Source organism: Benincasa hispida, chromosome 7 (assembly GCF_009727055.1).
Source record: "Benincasa hispida cultivar B227 chromosome 7, ASM972705v1, whole genome shotgun sequence".
In the NCBI taxonomy this organism is placed as follows: Eukaryota; Viridiplantae; Streptophyta; class Magnoliopsida; order Cucurbitales; family Cucurbitaceae; genus Benincasa; species Benincasa hispida.
Genome location: NC_052355.1, coordinates 48,524,999 through 48,543,092, shown reverse-complemented (window position 1 = coordinate 48,543,092; position 18,094 = coordinate 48,524,999). Strand labels below are relative to the sequence as shown.

Below are 18,094 nucleotides of genomic sequence, written 5' to 3'. Positions count from 1 at the left end.
GTTCAAGAAACTGTTTCATATTGTTTCAATGTCATGAATCACCTCATGAAGGGCATTTCAATGGACAGCGCACGGCAATGAAAGTTTTGCAATGTGGGTATTACTAGCACTCTGTTTAAAGACGCACGAGAATACTCCATGAAATGCGACAAGTGCCAACGCACTGGAAACATTTCAGAAAAAAAATACGATGCCAATGAACATCATTCTAGAGTTGGAGCTATTCAACGTGTAGGGAATAGATTTCATGAGACCATTTCCATCGTCAAATGGTCATAAATACATTCTATTGGTTGTCGACTATGTTTCCAAATGGACTAAAGCTGTTGCAAACTATGCAGCAACAGTCTCTAAGTTCTTATAGAAAAACATTTTTACGTGTTTTGGCACTCCATGTGCCATAATAAGCGACGAAAGGACCCACTTTGTGAATCGCATTGTTAGTAAACTGTTGATCAAATATAATATCAACCATAAGATCACCGCCACGTATCACCCCCAGACAAATGAACAAATAGAGGTTTCTAATAGAGAAACCAAGTCAATCTTAGAGAAGGTGGTGAACCCATCGTGGAAGGATTGGGTCATGAAACTAGATGTTGCCTTGTGGGCATATCGGACTGCTTATAAGACATCCATAGGCATGTCACCATATGCATTGGTGTTTGGAAAGGCTTGTCATCTACCATTGGAACTGGAATATAAGACGATGTGGGCGGTTAAGAAACTCAATTTTAATCTTAAGGTTGCAGGAGAAGAAAGAAAACTTCAACTATTAGAGCTAGACGAGTGGAGATTACAAGGTATGAGAATTCCAAAATTTACAAAGAATGCACCAAGCGATGGTATGATAAACATCTTTGTGAGAAAAACCTCAAAGCAGGTCAAAGGGTATTGTTGTTCAGCTCTAGGTTGCTTCTCTTTCCTGGAAAACTGAAGTCGTGTTGGTTCGGGCCTTTCATAATCAAGGAAGTATTCCCACATGGAGCGATGGAATTGATCAACAAAAATGAGACCAACACCTTTAAAGTGAATAGATAAAGAGTAAAACTATATCATGGAGGGAATTTCCAGCATGAGAAAACCTCCATTGACTTGAGTAAGCCAGAATAAAGAAGAAACACTCAGTCTTTGCGATGATAAGAGGCATATATTCATCAGGGACGAAGTATAACCTTTTGTGTATCCTTTTGGTTTCTTTCAGAATCTATTTTATTTTCTGCATATTTACTACTTTATGACTATCAACTCTTTTTCAACTTCGTACTTCATTTATCATTTTGATTACGTCATTTTGATCATAATGGGCGGATGCGATGGAGTGATGCGATGGGCTTAAAACACGCGATCAGTTGAACATTTGGAAAAGCCCAATTCTTCACGATTACAATATTAGCCCATCATAGGTAAGGACATCGTACGTCTCCTTTGGAGACTGAACAGTCGTCAAAACTGTCACTTCATTTATTGTGGCGTCAGGTGATGATTAGGGTTTGCACAAACCCTCATCCCTTCTTCTTCCTCGTCTATTTACCCCCCTCCCCTGATTATTCAAACGTTTCACCTTCACTATTCTCAAAACTTTCGAAGCCCTCTAACCTCCGATGAATTAGCATACCCTTTTCCAACCATCATTCCCTTCAGATTCCGACAATCTCCTTTCCAAATGGCAAGCAGTAAAGGTACCCCTACCTCAACCCATTCATCCAACCCATGTTCCACATTCGAAGTTGTCTCACCAATGACTTCGTTGCAGCACATTGCCTTCCCAACCGCCCCACCACCCACAAACGCGCCACCAGCTATAGTGGCTTCCACCCATCCATTCGCTCATACCCTAATCGTCTCAGCCCCTACCCTTTTGCAATCTGCCTTATCACTCGGCCAAAACCCTCAAGACCTCTCCGCTGCAAGCGAGGTCAGATGAAGAGATGAACGCGAGGTTTATGGCGATATCTTTCAAACCCTTAAACCACTCGAGCAACTTGATGAGGAAGTTGTCAACCAACCACATTCAAGCAATCGCAAAACTACGAAAAGCAACCGTTTTGGTGCTGTAACCTCATTTTCCAAGGCATTGGCCAAGAAGTTTCAGAAAAAAAAAAAAACAAAGAAAGTACGTGAAGGTCTAGAAAACCTTCAGAAGGATGCATCGGCGCTCATCTCCACAACTGAGTTTCATCATGAACTACGCAATGAGGAGTTAGAATGTTTGCCGCCCCAACCTGAAAAATCCTTGGACAGTATAGAGCAGGCCGCGATAGAATTTAAGCGAGAAATGCAAGAAAAAAGTGATAGGGAAAGGCGAGCTGGCCAAAAGAAAGGAAAGCGCACTAAGCGTCAGCCTCAAAGAACGCAAGCAAAAGAGGCTAAGGGAAAAGGCACTGGAAATAGCTCGACAGGAAAAGAAACAAGCGGTGCGAAGAGAGGACAAGGGTAAGGCACCCCTAGTGGAAGAAAGGGTACCAAAGAAGCTTCGATCCTGGTAGAGATGGGTTTTCTGCCATCCGCATCGCCTTTCCCTAACTTCATCACGTAGACGATCAAGGCATTAGGATGGCACGATTTTTAACTATTTTTACATGGGAGCGAAGACGGTCAAGCCGACTGCAGTCGCTGCATTTTATGAAGGGAAGCCCCACTCGGGGCGGTGTAAGGTTGACATTGAGGATGGCTCAATCAGGTTTGGCGTCTTAAAGATCAACAGAATTTTCAACTTAAAAGACACTAGTGACGCCGAAGGAAACCAAATAATTGAAAACCCCACCGCTGAGGAGTAGAAAAAGGTCTTGAAGGCGGTAGCATTGCCCGGAAAGAAATGGAATATTTCTGTCAAAGGAGTTAAGACGTTATCGCCTCACGACTTGACGCCTGAAGCCAACGTGCGGTTTTACTTCATCAAGTGGAAATTGATGCCAACAACTCACGACCACACTATTTCAAGGGAAAGAGTCATGGCGATCTATTGCATTATGCATCGCATCCTAATCAACGTTGGAAAGTTGATCGCCGACCAAATTTGGACACTGTTCTCTAGAACAAAGGGGAAGTTGTTCTTCTCATCGCTCATTACAGAGCTATGTGTGGCGCAAGGTTGGTTTGAAGAAGAAGAGGACATGGTAGTCAAGGCCATGCTCATAGACAAGTCTCTACGTAGATTGATGAGATTACCACCGTAAGGAGAAGGCCCATCCATGACTTCTCACAAGCGGCAGCCTCCCAAATTCGCAGCTACTAAAGACCCTCAGCAAAATAAGCAAAGGGTTGATAAAAGCCTGACCCTCTCCCCTAAAGTTCAAAAATCCCCTCCTCTACCCACCATCGCAGAAACGCAAGTTGGCATCGATCTCAACACTCCACCCCTCCAGAAAATATGCCAATTGATCCTCTCGCCATTCTTCATTTGGCCACTCAACACCCAACTCCCCAACTATCGCCTCAGCACCAAATGAGCCCACTGCATCCTATTGATGACCCAAGTCAGCTATCGCCTCATTTTTAAAAAGGCAATAGCTCAGGCATTGGTGAGACTAATATGCGATAGCCTAATGATGAACAGCCACAAGCTCACCCTAAAGTGACCGCAAACATTGACTCTAAAGATGAATGGTATAAGTTTTTTCACAATGACCTTCGCGAACCAATTTTAGGAGGTCTTGATGAACTCTCGCAAGAACAGAAGTTGCTTCAAGATCAAGTAACTAAGTTACAAGAAGAAAATGAGGAGCTCAAGAAAATTATACGCGATCAGTAAAGGCAAACACGTGGATTCATCAGGCAGATGGCTCAAAGACAGCACGACCAGTTTCGATACATGGTTAATTACTTTGAAAGTGTCGTGTCACATCTCCTGGTGGTACCACCGCTTCCCTCCCATCTGGGCGCGCTCTTAGTCCTACCTGAAGATTCTCATGAAGGACACGATCAGTATGATGCGGGCGAAAATTAAATTTGAGGGTTGTGTCACTCCTTGCCTTACTATCTTATTTCAATTTTTGTACTTTTCAGTTTCAATTTAATATTACCGAATTCTACTATCGCATTCTCTCTCGTTTGACTCAATTCTAAATTTTTTTTATTACTTTAACATTTGGTTGCCGTATTTTTCCTTTGCCCATTACGACTTCAATGATGATATGCCTCTTCTCTTATCGTAAGAACTAGCGCCAGATTAATTTCAGGACATTCGATTCACAAAACATTTCTAAAATTTAGTTGGTCTACCAGTTTTACTTCAAAACTATTTTCACAAAATTGAATGAGTCCGTCACATGAATTATTTCATTTTTAGCAATGAGGACAATGTTGCGTTTTAAATTTGGGGGTGATGTTTTCATCCTTGATAGAGTTTGAATTTATATTTCAATAAAAAAAAAAGTATTAACATCGAGATCGGATCCTGCTCGTAGTTGGATGTTCGTATGACACCCATAGGGGCAAGCCAAAATGAAGGTAGGAATCGTGATCAACCCAGAAACTAACTAATCGCAACTCCTCTGCCAAACAAAAAGATGGGCATAAGTTTTGACTGAAAATAGCACCTCATTCGTAGTTGGATGTCTGCATGACACCCATGGGGGTAAGCCAAAACGAAGGTTGGGCACTCGGATTAGTGCAAGATCACAAAAGTAAGATCTAAATCATGCAAAGGCCAAAACCACTTAAACTTCCTGGCTTGACAAGATTTAAATAAATCATGCTATGTCCTGGAAAATGAGTAAAGATTTTTTTGAAGATTAAGCTCACAGTCCCTAAACGTTATAAATATTTTAGGAAGAGATTAGGATAGAAATTAATAATGACAACGGTTCAACGGTTTGAATGAGGCATTATGAGAAGTCTAGGTAGGATAAAGGCGATTGAAATTTTAAGAAATCTTTAGTTTATGCTTGAGGACAAGCATGGTTTAAAATTTGGGGGTGTGATAACTTGTATAAATACAAGTTATTAAAGCTCAAATTATTAAAACAATGAGAAAAGGCGATAGTAAATAAGCAATATTACGATTGAACGCACCAAACTAAAAGCAAAATCACGACCGCTAACTCTCATCGCATAAAAGCAGTTAAACTGAGTTAATCTTGTATTTCTGTGCAAGAACAAGGCGATAGCGCGATCTCCTGAGTTGGCGATCCAATGGTACTTCAAAGACGATTGTGTGATGACCTTACATAAAGGCGGTAGCCTAATGTAATAAAACGTAATAGGACGTGAAGCCGATAGCGGTCAAATAAAAAATTTAGTTGGCGGTCGTTGAAGACCATATCATTGCAAATCCATTGAACATCTGGTGACCATCAAATGGAAGAGAGACACCAACCCACACCTAACCCTTGTTAGAGTAAGAGTTACAAATTAGAAAAGAATTGAAGTGCTAAAAATCGTGTAAACACTAGAGGAAGCAAGATACTACTTACCTGGCTTGACACTTACATCAACTATTGTTTTGTACTTGAGCATTTTATTTGCAAGAATGGAAATTACATTTCAATTTATGTTCATTCTTTTTATGCCATACATGAGTAGCTAAATTTGTGAATGGGTTGAGAAGTACTTAGCTACCATGACTTAAGTTATGCACTTCATGCAATCATCTTGTCTTATATATGTTTCAATCATCACTTTAAGTACTTAAGAGAGTAGTCTAAAGACGTAGAATTTAGGCTTGAAAGAGTCGGATTAAATCTCATAAGCAAGAGTAGAGGAGACTTAAAAATAAGTTCTATCTGTTGCATTCCCTACACATCGCATGCATCCTAGACATAGGAAATGTGGCCATATGCATTGAGAAATGTAGTGCTTAACATTTGTGTATAGCATGATCGCATGACTTGTAAAATATCTTGAGAAATGTTAGCAAAACCTCTTCTCAACCCTCTATCGCATATTTGTTACAATACCTCTCTTTTATCACTTTGCATTTAATTCCATCGCCTTAAGAAATTAAAAGTCAATCACCAACTTCTTAAACTTAAAAATAGCAATAAGATGAGATAGAGTCTGTCGCATATCTGAGTAATCCCTGCGTTCGACCTTGGACTTACCAGGACCCTAAGAAGGCTTATACTTAGGCTTCGTTAGGAAAACTTGCATGATCACCACATACACACACCCTTTCATCGCATGATAAATCAACACATCATAGTAGCAGCAGCGAAAGAAGCCATCGATGATGATGAAGTAGAAAAAGTCGTTAAGTCATAGCAGCAGTGGGAGAACTGTGTTTCTATTGTGCACTATTCATCAACAATCCGATGGAAACATGGGAAGATGATTAATCGGGTTGGATAATCCAATTTTAAAAAATCTGGAGCTTTTCAACTAATCAGGTGCTTTTGCGTGGGTTGGGACATTTTTGGTATTTTACTAACGTATGGGTTGAGCTTTTGGGCAATTTCCCTTCATTATTTAATTATTTTGGGCTAATTTTAAGTTGGGTAGATTTTTGCTATTGTTGTAAATATTTTGGCATTTTTTTTAACATTTAAAAAGAGCTCTATTCATAAATACTCTTTTTTTCCCCCTTATTTTCTTCTTAAGTCACCAAAAATAAATCCAATTAAACTTAAATAAAACGAAATTCCCAAATCTCCTCCAATATCAATTATATTCGCACCAACTAAAATTAAATCTTTTTTTTTTCTTTTGAAGAACCAATCAACACTTAATTTAAATTGAATTATCATAACTTCAATTTCGATTTTAGCCTCAAAACTCAAATGTAACCCAAATAATTTAAGATAATTAAATTAGAAAATTACCTCAAAGCTCGAGTGCATTATAGATTTTCTTGGACATTCTTGAATGTCCATTAACTTTTGGCCTCAATTGGTTGGTTCCCTAGTGTATTAGTGTTAGATTTAAGTTTTTAAAGAGTTTTTAAATCGGAAACAAGTTGTCTAGCAGTGCAAATGATCACTTTTAGTAATTTTGGCATTTTTTGTGAGTATTGAGAATTTGACCCTTTTTTTGGAATAGTTTTAATGTTGAAAATTGGTTTTAAGATCTCAATTATGAATTACATGTAGATTGGTATCTACGTGGTAAATTTGGAAACAATTTTGGGGCTAGCCACTAATCGGGTAAGATTTGGAGACGGTTAGGATAAGCTTTGTGTTTGATTTAAACCCAAAATATCTAAGTTAATTTCAATTTATGTGTAGGGAGAGAATTCAAGAATTTTACTCAAGGTAAAGGAGATTGTTTTGCTTAACGTAAGTTTTCCTTGTGTCGAGCATTTTAGTTTCTCTGTTTTAGTTACAAACAAGTAAATTCAGAAGCATGTATTAGACCTCAGGAATATGATATATGTTGAATGATTCAGTTATGCGCATGTAGGAACCATGAGAATGTTCTATTCATTATGATATGGGACTCTAGATAAATTTTATATGGTTCATGTTTAGTGGTGAAAATTGCCCTTCTAACACTAACCAGTTTTCGTGATTCTTTGGGTTTACTACTATGTTATCGAGAGTCGACGGGTTCCCTACCACGTTACTATGATCCTTTGGATTCACAATCATGTTCAGCTTGGGGAACTGACAGGTTCCCTACCATGTTTGTATGCTTTCAAGCCACCAGATACATGTTAGAATGAATTTATTTGTTCGCTAGATAACTGCCCATGTTTTCATGTTTTCAAGTGTTCATGATCTTATGATTCTTTGATGAATTTCAATATGCTTGTCTCACCAGTATGCATGCATTTGCAGATATGTATACATAGCCTGACCTCGATAGGGGATTACTAACTGAGTATTTTATATTTATTCTTTATTATGTTATGTTTTTCAGGTAAGAGTAACAACATAATGGCAAATGACAGAAGGAATCCATGACTATACCATTGGGACTAGACAGATGATTCCACTCATGTTGTGATGATTTTATGTTTTAAATCTCAGTTTTGTCGTTGAATTTAGAAACTTTTAGTTTTTGTACTGTTAGATATTTTAGATAAAAATTTTCCAGTGTTGTTTTGTAGGCCACCTGTGCATGTGCATGGGTTGCAGGACTAGCTTATGGGACACCCCTTAGCCAACCTTTCCTCACTGCAACATAGTTCATTCATATGGTTAGTGTGGAATTAACCACTCTCCTCAACTCTCCCAAACCTCTAATGGGTCTTGACTCTCAACAAACTCGCGTGAGGCTCACATGAATATCATTTGATAAGTAAGCAAGCATAAACATACACCACAAAGCCACATCAAGCCAAGCTTTATGGGAAGCTCTTCCCCAACCTATATACAAATCACATATACAAGAATGATGTTACAATGTATGTAACTCTAACATGCCAACACCCTAAGGTATTGACCCTTAGTAACAAGCCTACGACGGCTTCACACTATGTTTGGCCAAGCCCACTCATGGCTTTACTCCAACAGCTTGTTGAACGACTTCATCAAGACATCCCTTGTTGAACCCACTTTTTCCCTAGGAACTTGATTGCACAACATGTAGACTAAGCCATTTTTGGAGAGAACCCTCTCCCCTCATGGAATCCCTCTATTCCATGTGTTTCTAGGATGCGTGTGATCAGATATGTGTTGTGGAGAAGACTCAACCCTCTCTCCCTCTCTCCATGTGTTGTAGAGAAAACTCTATCCTCTCTAAGTAGAGAAGACCCCCCTTGTCTTCCTCCACTTAATCAATAACATAAGGCATACTCAACTAGCACAAGACATACACTCTTAACCATGAGGTTAGAGTTTCAATTTCCATCTCTAAATTATTATATAAAATATATATATATATTTTAGTTCATAAATAATATTGTTTTAACACAAATTAGATATATGATTGAAAACTCTTTAATAAAAATTTATGACAATGATAAGAAAATTTTAAATTGTTATAAAAAAAAAATGAGATTAAACAAAGAAATAAAGAAATAGGCCAAAATGGTTATTTCTTATACATAGAACAAAATAAATATTTGTTTAAATTAGAAGTTTAGTCTCAAAACTTTGAGGGTTCATTCGTTCTCTTAAATTACCAAAAGTGTCTAATTGATCATTATGCTTTCAATTTTGTGTCTAATAGGACTTTAACAAATTCAAAATTTGTATCACTTAATTGATCTATTGGATATAAATATGAATATTGAATGTATTCAGGAATCCGAGACATACTCTTTTTGGAGATTCCACACTCATTTGGGGAGGAGTTGTCTAATGAAATTCTAAACTATCAATTTTATTATGTCTAATAAATATGTATTTTAAAAAAGATATATATCGGAAGCTTAGAGAATAAATTTGTAATTTTGAAGTATAGGACTAAATGACATAAACTTCAAAGTAGAAGAAAGTTAATCTCAACGGTTAGTTTTTTCTTCTAAACAGTCTCTACAATTCATTTGTAACAGTCATACAAACCTATAAATATGTTGTACATTTAAACAACTAAGAGAGTTTTTTCATTTTTACATGTACAAAATATGTAAAGAAAAATAACTCAGCTCTTGTATGCCTTCAATAAAAGAAACTTCTCCCTTTCCGTGGATGTAGGTTTCATTTGCCGAACCACGTACATCACTGTGTAGAGCTCTTCTTCCTCTTTCACTTTCTCCATTTGCATGCTTGATAATCTTCTTCATTACCTGCAAATCTTGCCAAGAACAAGTAAGGGTTAGAAAGAGTTGTAAGGGAATCAGATTCGGGAGTTTGAGAGAGAGAGAAAGACTTTTGCTTACCTGAAGACATTTCCATCAGCTTACATCATTTTCCCTTTTGATCAGTGTAAGTGGTTTTTCACCATGTGTCGACTGTCTGGCTAAGAGGCGTGGCTCATTCAGAGCTTTTTATTCCACCTACCACACATCTTGGATCACTTCTTCATAGCACCTTGGGCCTGAAAAATAAGTGTAAGCCCAACAAAATTTGTATCAAAGCAAAGATAATTAAAGAGAATCAAGATTCAAGATTCACGGTCAAATGGAAGTAGCAAGATTCGAAGTGGAGAAATTTGATGGAAATGGTGGTTTTGGCCTTTGGAAGGCCAAAATCATAGCCATTCTTGGTCAGCAGAAGGCTCATAAGGCTCTTCTTGATCCATCCTCTCTACCAAACAATGTCACAGCTCAAAAGAAAGAAGACTGGAAGCTGGCAGCCTATGGTACGTTAATTCTAAATCTAAGTGATAATGTTTTAAGGCAAGTCCTTGATCAAGAGAAAGCCTATAGGATTTGGACAAAATTGGAAGACTTGTATACTACTAAAGATCTTCCTAATAAAATGTACCTTAAAGAGAGGTTTTTCACTATTAAAATGGATTCATTAAAATCCCTTTCAGATAATTTTGATGAATTCAAAAGAATTGTTGCTGAATTTAAGAATCTAGGGGAGGAAATTGGAGATGAAAATGAGGCATATGTGTTTCTAAACTCCTTATCAGAATCCTATAGGGAAATTAAAAATGTATTGAAGTATGGAAGGGACAATATAACTACTGATGCAATCATCTCTTCCCTAAGAACAAAAGAATTTGAGCTACAGACAATTAAAAAGGAACAACCAAGTGGTGAAGGATTGTTTGTGAAGGGAAATTTCAAATCAAATTAGCAGAATGATAGAAAACAACAGCATTCAGATGAAAATAAACCAAAATAGAAAGTTAAATGCGAATATTTAAAAAAGAAAGGCTATTTGATTAAAGACTTTTCATTCTCAATAGGAAAAATCAAGAGAAAGAAAAAGAAACTAAAGGTAAGCAGCCTAAAGCTTCTGTTGTAGAAGGTTCCTTTATTTACTCTGATGCACTAGCCTCAACACTTGACAAGGCCAATAATATAAATCCCCTAGGGAAATATGATTGGGTCTTGGATTCTAGATGCACCTATCACATGACACCAATGAGACCTTGGTTTAACACCTACAAAGAAGTTGATGGAGAAATGGTTTACATGGGAAACAACCAAGTTTGCAAAATTGAAGGAATTGGTTATGTCTCAATGAAACTCAAGGATGGGACAGTGAAACTCCTCAGAAATGTTAGGCATGTACCATTCCTTAAGAAGGATTTAATCTCCTTACGAATGTTTGATGTTGTAGGGTGTGAGTACAGGGGTAAGTGTGGAACTCTTGAAGTTCTAAAAGATTCCAAGGTGGTTCTTGTTGGGGAGAAGGTTAATGACTTGTTTGTGGTCAGAGGAGTAGAAATGATGACAAGGGCATATGTTGCCACTACTAATGATCTAACAGAAGCTGATATATGGCACAAGAGGTTGTCTCATATTAGTGCTAAATGGCTGGAAGTGCTATCTAAACAGGGCATCCTATCCAAAGGAATTTTAAACAAACTGACCTTTTGTGAACATTTGTTTTGGGAAAAGCAACCAGACATAGTTTTACCAAGGCACAACATTCAATAAAAGCTATTCGTGGCTACATTCACTCAGACCTATGGGGACCAGCTCCAACACCTAGCCTAAGTGGCTCAAGGTATTTACTTTCTTTTATTGATGACTTCTCAAGGAAAATTTGGTTTTCTTTCTTAAATCAAAAGACCAAGTATTTGAGAAGTTTAAGGAATGGAAACTCGTGATTGAGAAGAAAACATCTAAGGAAATTGAGTACCTAAGGACAAATAATGGGCTGGAATTTTGTAGTGAAGAATTTAACAAATTTTGTAAAGAAACAGACATTACCAGGCACAGAGCAGTCAGATATACATCCCAACAGAATGGGGTGGCAGAGAGACTTAATAGAACTATTATGGAAAGGGTCAAATGCTTACTTTTAGATGCCATCCTTAGTGAAAAGTACTGGGCTGAAGTTGCAAGCTACACTGTGTACACCTTAAATAGGTGTCCACATATATCCTTAAACTTCTTAACCCTTAAAGAAAAATGATCCAAAAATCCTCCTAAGCTAAACAACCTAAGGATATTTGGATGTGTTGGATACATACATCAAAATTAGGGAAAACTTAGGCTGTAAAATGTATGTTTGTAGGGTTCACAGATGGTGTAAAGGGCTTCAAGATGTGGAATTATGTTGAGAAAAGATCTGTGGTCTGCAGGGATGTCACTTTTAGAGAAAATGAAATATTTATGCAAAAAAAGAAGACTACAATTGAGATACCTAAGAATCCTACTACTAGAATTAAGGTGGAGGCACCTAAAGATAGGTCTATTAGTCAAAATCCTCCAAATGATTCAAAAGAGGAAGAGAAAACCACAGGTGAGCTACAACAACACACTGAAGCTCAACCTAATTTGAGTCAATACTCATTAGCAAAGGACAAACAAAGAAGGGTGATTGTTCCTCTAGCTAGGTATACTGAAACAAGTTATATGAACCTAGTTTTAAATGTTACAATAGCTCCAAATAACCAAGAACCAGCTACTTTTGAAGAGGTAGTAAGCTGCCTTGATGCAAGGAACTGGATTGAAACTATGTGTGAATAACACTTGAACCCTAGCTTCTCTTCCTAAAGGATACAAACCAATAGCATCTGAATTGATCTATAAACCAAAGGAGGGTACTTCTAAAGAATAAAAACCTAAATATAAGGCAAGACTAGTGGCTAAGAGATTCACTCAGAGAGAAGGCATAGATTATTATGAGATCTTTTCACCAGTAGTAAAACAGATTTCTATCAGACTCTTATTGTCTCTAGTTGCTCAGTATAACCTTGAATTAAATCAGCTAGATGTAAAGACATCTTTCATACATGGTCATCTATATGAGATTATTTACATGGTGCAACCTAAGGATTTTGAAGAAAAGGGAAAAGAGGATCTCTACCGTCTTCTAAATAAGTCCATCTATGGACTTAAATAGTCTCCTAGATGCTAGTACAGGAGATTTAATGACTATATTGAGAGTATTGGATTTCAAAAGAGCTCCTATGACATATGTACCTATGTAAACTAAACCACTTATAAGAATAAGGTATACTTACTTCTCTATGTGGATGATATATTGCTAGCTGGGAGTTCTAAAGAAGATCTAAGGCATGTCAAAGATCTCATAAAGGGAGAGTTTGACATGAAGGATATAGGTCAGTCTAAGAAGATCCTTGGGATTGAGATTAACAGAGATAGGGGTTCCTCTACACTGAACATTAGTCAAACCAACTACTGTGAGGAGATCATTAGAAGATTCAATATGACCAATGCTAAACCAGTAACTATACCTATTACTCATCATTTTAAACTATCCTCAACTAATTCACATAAGGAAACTAACTTGGAACACTTAAATCAAATGCAAATGGTTCCCTATAGTCAGGCAGTAGGTAGTTTGATGTATCTTATGATCTCTACTAAGTCAGATCTTTCCTACTGTGCAAGCCTAGTTAGTAGATACATGTCTAACTCTGGAAGAAGACACTCGGAAGCTACTAAATAGATACTTAGGTATCAAATCTGGTCTAAACAATCCAAGCTAATCTATCAAAGTATACAGAAGACAAAACTTGAGCTATATGGGTTTGTTGATTCAAATTTCGTAAGGGATCAAGACAAAAGAAGATTTCTTACAGGTTATCTCTTCTTATATGGACCAAATCTACTAAGCTGGAGGCAAATCTACAGTTTATCACAACTTTATCAACTACTGAGGTAGAATATATGGCACTATCAGGAAGCATTGTGGTTAAAGTGCTTGATGGAAGACTTTGGCATCAAACAAACAATAGTTAAAATCTACTGTGATAACTAAAGTGCTATCCATCTTTCCAAAATTCCACAATACCACTCAAAAACAAAATACATAGATATCAAGTTTCATTTCATAAGAGACATAATAGAACAAGGAGAAATTGAGGTTCTGAAAGTCCATACCTCGGGAATGCAATTGACATGCTTACCAAACCTAACACGAAGCTCAAGTTAGCCCAATGTTTCAAACAGGTCAGCTTCTAGTTACTTGAAAAAGGTTAAACATCATCAGATTTGGAAGGAAGAAGGCTAAAAGGTGGAGATTTGAAGAAAGTTAATCTCAACGACTAGTTTTTTTCTTCTAAACAGACTTTACAACTCATTTGTAGCAGTCATACAAACCTGTAAATATGTGTGTACATTCAAACAACTAAGAGTTTTTTCATTTTTACATGTACAAAATCTGTAAAGAAAAAGAAATTGGCTCTTATATGCCTTCAATAATAGAAACTTCTTCCTTACTGTGGATGTAGGCTTCATTGGCCAAACCATGTACATCACTTTGTAGAGCTCGTCTTCCTCTTTCACTTTCTCCATTTGCATGCTTGAAAATCTTCTTCATTACCTGCAAATCTTGCCAAGAACAAGCAAGGGTTCGAGAGAGTTGTGAGGGAATCAGATTCGGGAGTTTGAGAGAGAGAGAAAGACTTTTGCTTACCTGAAGACGTTTCCATATGCTCACATCATTTTCCCTTTTGATCAATGTAAGTGGTTTTCACCACGTTTCGACTGTCTGGCTGAGAGGCGTGGCTCATTCAGAGCTTTTCATTCCACCTACCACACATCTTGTATCTCTTCTTCAGAGCACCTTGGGCATGAAAAATAAGTGTAAGCCCAACAAAAGTTTATGGACTAAATTAGTAATTTAACTTAGATATTTTTTTTTAAAAAAAAAGTATAAGGACTAAATGATATAAAATTTTGAAGTAGATGCAACAAGTAAAATAAAATTTGATCACGAAAAAATGAAAAACGAAAACATTTCTCGAGTTTTCTAAAAACTGGAATTGAGACATCTTTTCATTAATAATGAATTATCTCACATAATCGTGAAATCTTTTTATTAATAATAAATTATCTCACACAACCATTAACCATTTCACGATTTACATAAGCTTCACTTGAAACCATCAAAATATTTTCAATTTGGAGCTTCTAAATTTTAGATTTTAAAGAGAAGTGCGACTTTTAGGGAAAGAAAATAACCAGTATTTCTATATAGCATTGGGAATCGAATGCTTTTAGTTCTAGTAAATTGCATTGACAAATCAACAAAGCCACTTTACCAGAAAATGAGGCGCATGGTTCCATAAAGAAAAGAAGTTTTACTACGAAAGAAGTGAGAAAAGTCAAAACCACAACTTCCCTCAGTCAGATTTGTCAATTTTAAAGCTTTTCTTTTCTTTTTATTTTCATAAATTTTCAAATTTATATTTCTCTTATATATATATATATATATTAAAAATTATTTTCAAATAAAAAATAAATCAAAATATTTACAAATAATAGTAAAATATCATATTTTATTTACGAATAGACATAGATAATAGTCTATCACGATCTTTCGCAGATAAATAATAAAAATTTATTATATTTATAAATATTTTCAACGATTTTATCATTTAAAATTATTTTTTTATTTTTTTAACTCATTTTGGTTACCCAATTTCTAAGTTTGTTTCAGTATACGATTTTTTTCCCTAAAATTGCATGTTGGTTCTATTTTTGTTTTTAAACTTCAAAAAAAATCCATTTTAGTTCTAATATTTTTTTTTCAACATAAATATTTCTGTTATTGTTACTACTATATTTATTCATTTAATATTCACTTGTCCAAGGCTCATCTTTGACCTATGTAGTTTAAAATTACGAACTTGTACACACCCCTATGACAACCTCGTTAATTTGTTAAATACAAAATGAAAGTTTATAGACAAACTAGCATTTTAATAATTAAAGCAAATTTAGAAGTTCAAAAACAAAAACGAATATTTTCAAATATTAAAGACTGTAAAATAACAAACTTGAAGAAGTTCATAGCAAAAAATAGAAGGTCAACCTATATAAAAATAAATAAATAAAATAAAATAAGGAAAATTAGACGTAAATTTTGGTTCCATCTCTAAAATTTTCCGAGTCCAATTAAATGGCAGAAACCTTCAGCTTTGACTAGCTACGTTTTACAATCTCTATACAATGCATCAACTAAAGAAAAAGAAAGAAAAAAACAACAAAAAGAGCTAAAAATTGGAGAGATAATAGCTAAAGTTAGGAAGGCAAAAGGGTGATCGGAGCTATTAATCAATTAGCCCTCTCGACATGTCGACTAAAAACAACCTCTAAATCCGGAGGCTTGAAGAATTGCCTCACATCGCCGTGGTTGAATTTCAGTGAAGATTTAGGTTTCTTCGGGGCGGGGGGGCATTTCGAATCGGACCGAATCCGACAGCCGTCTCCGGTCGGCGTTGGCGGTTGGTCTTCGGCGTCGGAGTGATTAATGGGATTTGTAGTATTAATGAGCATTAGAGGAGGTCGGAATTGAATTCCAGTGATGACCCATTTTTTGGAGTCGAATTCGAAGGCCATATCATCTTGGAAGTTCTCTGAAAATCCCATTAATTTTAAGGGTGGTGGGAAAAGGAGAGGAAGATGAAGGGAAGTAATATAGAGGGAGGGGAATAAGGGAATAAAGAGAGGTAAAAAGAAAAGGAATAAAATGAAATGAAAGAGGAGGTGGAAAGTGATCAAAGTTGCTGGTGCCGAGGATTTGCAAAGGAAGAATATGGAAAGCGACTTTGGCCTAATTTAATTTGCTTTGCGTTTCTTGCAGCTAAAGAGGAGTTTTTTTTTTCTTTTTTTTTCTTTCCTTTTTTTTAATATATCTTTTTGCTCCCTAGATTTGAGTCTAATTTCTATTCGGTTGCTAAGTTTCAAAATGTTATACATTTAGACATCGTTTGATAATTATTTTGTTTTTTATTTTTATTTTTGAAAATTAAGTAGACACTATTTTCACCTTCAAACTTCTTCGTTTGTTATTTCTTTTTACCCATGGTTTAAAAAATCAAACTAAACTTTGAAGACTAAAAAAAGAAACTTTTATTATTATTTTTTTTAATTTAGCTAAGAATTTAACCATTGTATTTAAGAAATATGTTAATCATTATGAGAAATGTGAATGAAATAAATTTAATTTTCAAAAACGAAATGGTTACCGAGCCCTTAGTCTTTTATTTTTTTAATTCGGTTTCAATTTAGTCTTTAGGTTTCAAAATGTTACAATTTTGTCATTGACATTTGAGTTTTATTTTAATTTGATCCCTAACTTTCAAGATTTACATTTTTAACCCCAATTTTTTGCTAAATACTCATTTTTGTCTTTAACATTAGTGTACGTTAAGAAATTTAAGAGAAAGATACATTTTTTGGTCCCTAGGTTTTGGGTATAGTTTCTATTTAGTTATGTTTCAAAATGCTATACATTTAGTTTAGGTTTGAGTTTTGTTTCAATTTAGTCTCTAAGTTTTAAAATGTTACAATTTCACCCTTGACATTTGAGTTTTGCTTCAATTTGATCTCTATGTTTCAAGATTTACAATTTTAAACTCGATTTATTAACTAAATGCTCATTTTCCGTCTTTAATATTAATCTATATCAATAAATTAAAAATCATTAAAAGAATTGTAATCAATTAAATTTCACTATTTTTTTATCACCTTTAATATTAAATTTAAAATTTCACTTTATAATTATTTTTAATTAATTGATTGAAATTGACATTGATTGAAAATGGAGGTCTTTTTAAAAATAAAAAATATTAAAAATATTTACACTTTATAGTAAAAAGTTCCAAAAGTACAAAATATTTTTGAACTTTTGCTATAAAGTAAAAATATTTTTGGGATTTTTCTATTGATAAGAATTTCCCTTGAAAATGAGTATTTAATGAAAAATTGATATTAAAAAAGTAAAATCTTGAAACCTAAGGACTAAAGTAAAACAAAACTCAAATCTCAAAGGTAAAATTATAACATTTTGAAATTTAGGGACTAAGTTGAAACAAACCTCAAAACTTAAGGACCAATGTGTGACATTTGAAAAACTTAAGGACCAATTAGAAACTACACTCAAAATCTAGATATTAGTATTTTATCTAAATTTAAATTAATTAAAATGATTATAATTAATTAAGTTTCACTATTTTTCATCAATTTTTTCAATTCATAATTATTTTAAATTAATTAAAAGACATTGTCGTCAATAATTAAAAATAAGTATTTAACAAAAAAAATTGAAATTAAAAATATAAAATCTTAAAATGTATAGATTAAATTGAAACAAAATTTAAATCTCAAAAATAAAAGTCTAACCGGTTGAAATTTAGACATTAAATTGAAATTAAATTTAAAATATATATA

The 18,094-nt window shown here is 35.1% G+C and overlaps 1 long non-coding RNA gene across 4 annotated transcripts; it reads right to left on the bottom strand.

Moving 5' to 3' along the window:
- Positions 1-9,332: 9,332 nt before the first annotated feature.
- Positions 9,333-16,433, bottom strand: LOC120081156. Of its 4 annotated transcripts, XR_005482699.1 has the most exons (5): positions 16,013-16,433; positions 14,334-14,483; positions 13,799-14,248; positions 9,704-9,861; positions 9,333-9,610 (listed from the first exon to the last, which is right to left on the bottom strand). It is a non-coding gene; the product is annotated as an uncharacterized LOC120081156 (long non-coding RNA). The 4 variants fall into 4 exon arrangements; XR_005482697.1 differs by having other exon boundaries at positions 9,333-9,618; positions 9,704-14,248; XR_005482696.1 differs by having other exon boundaries at positions 9,704-14,248.
- Between the last annotated feature and the right edge of the window lie 1,661 nt (positions 16,434-18,094).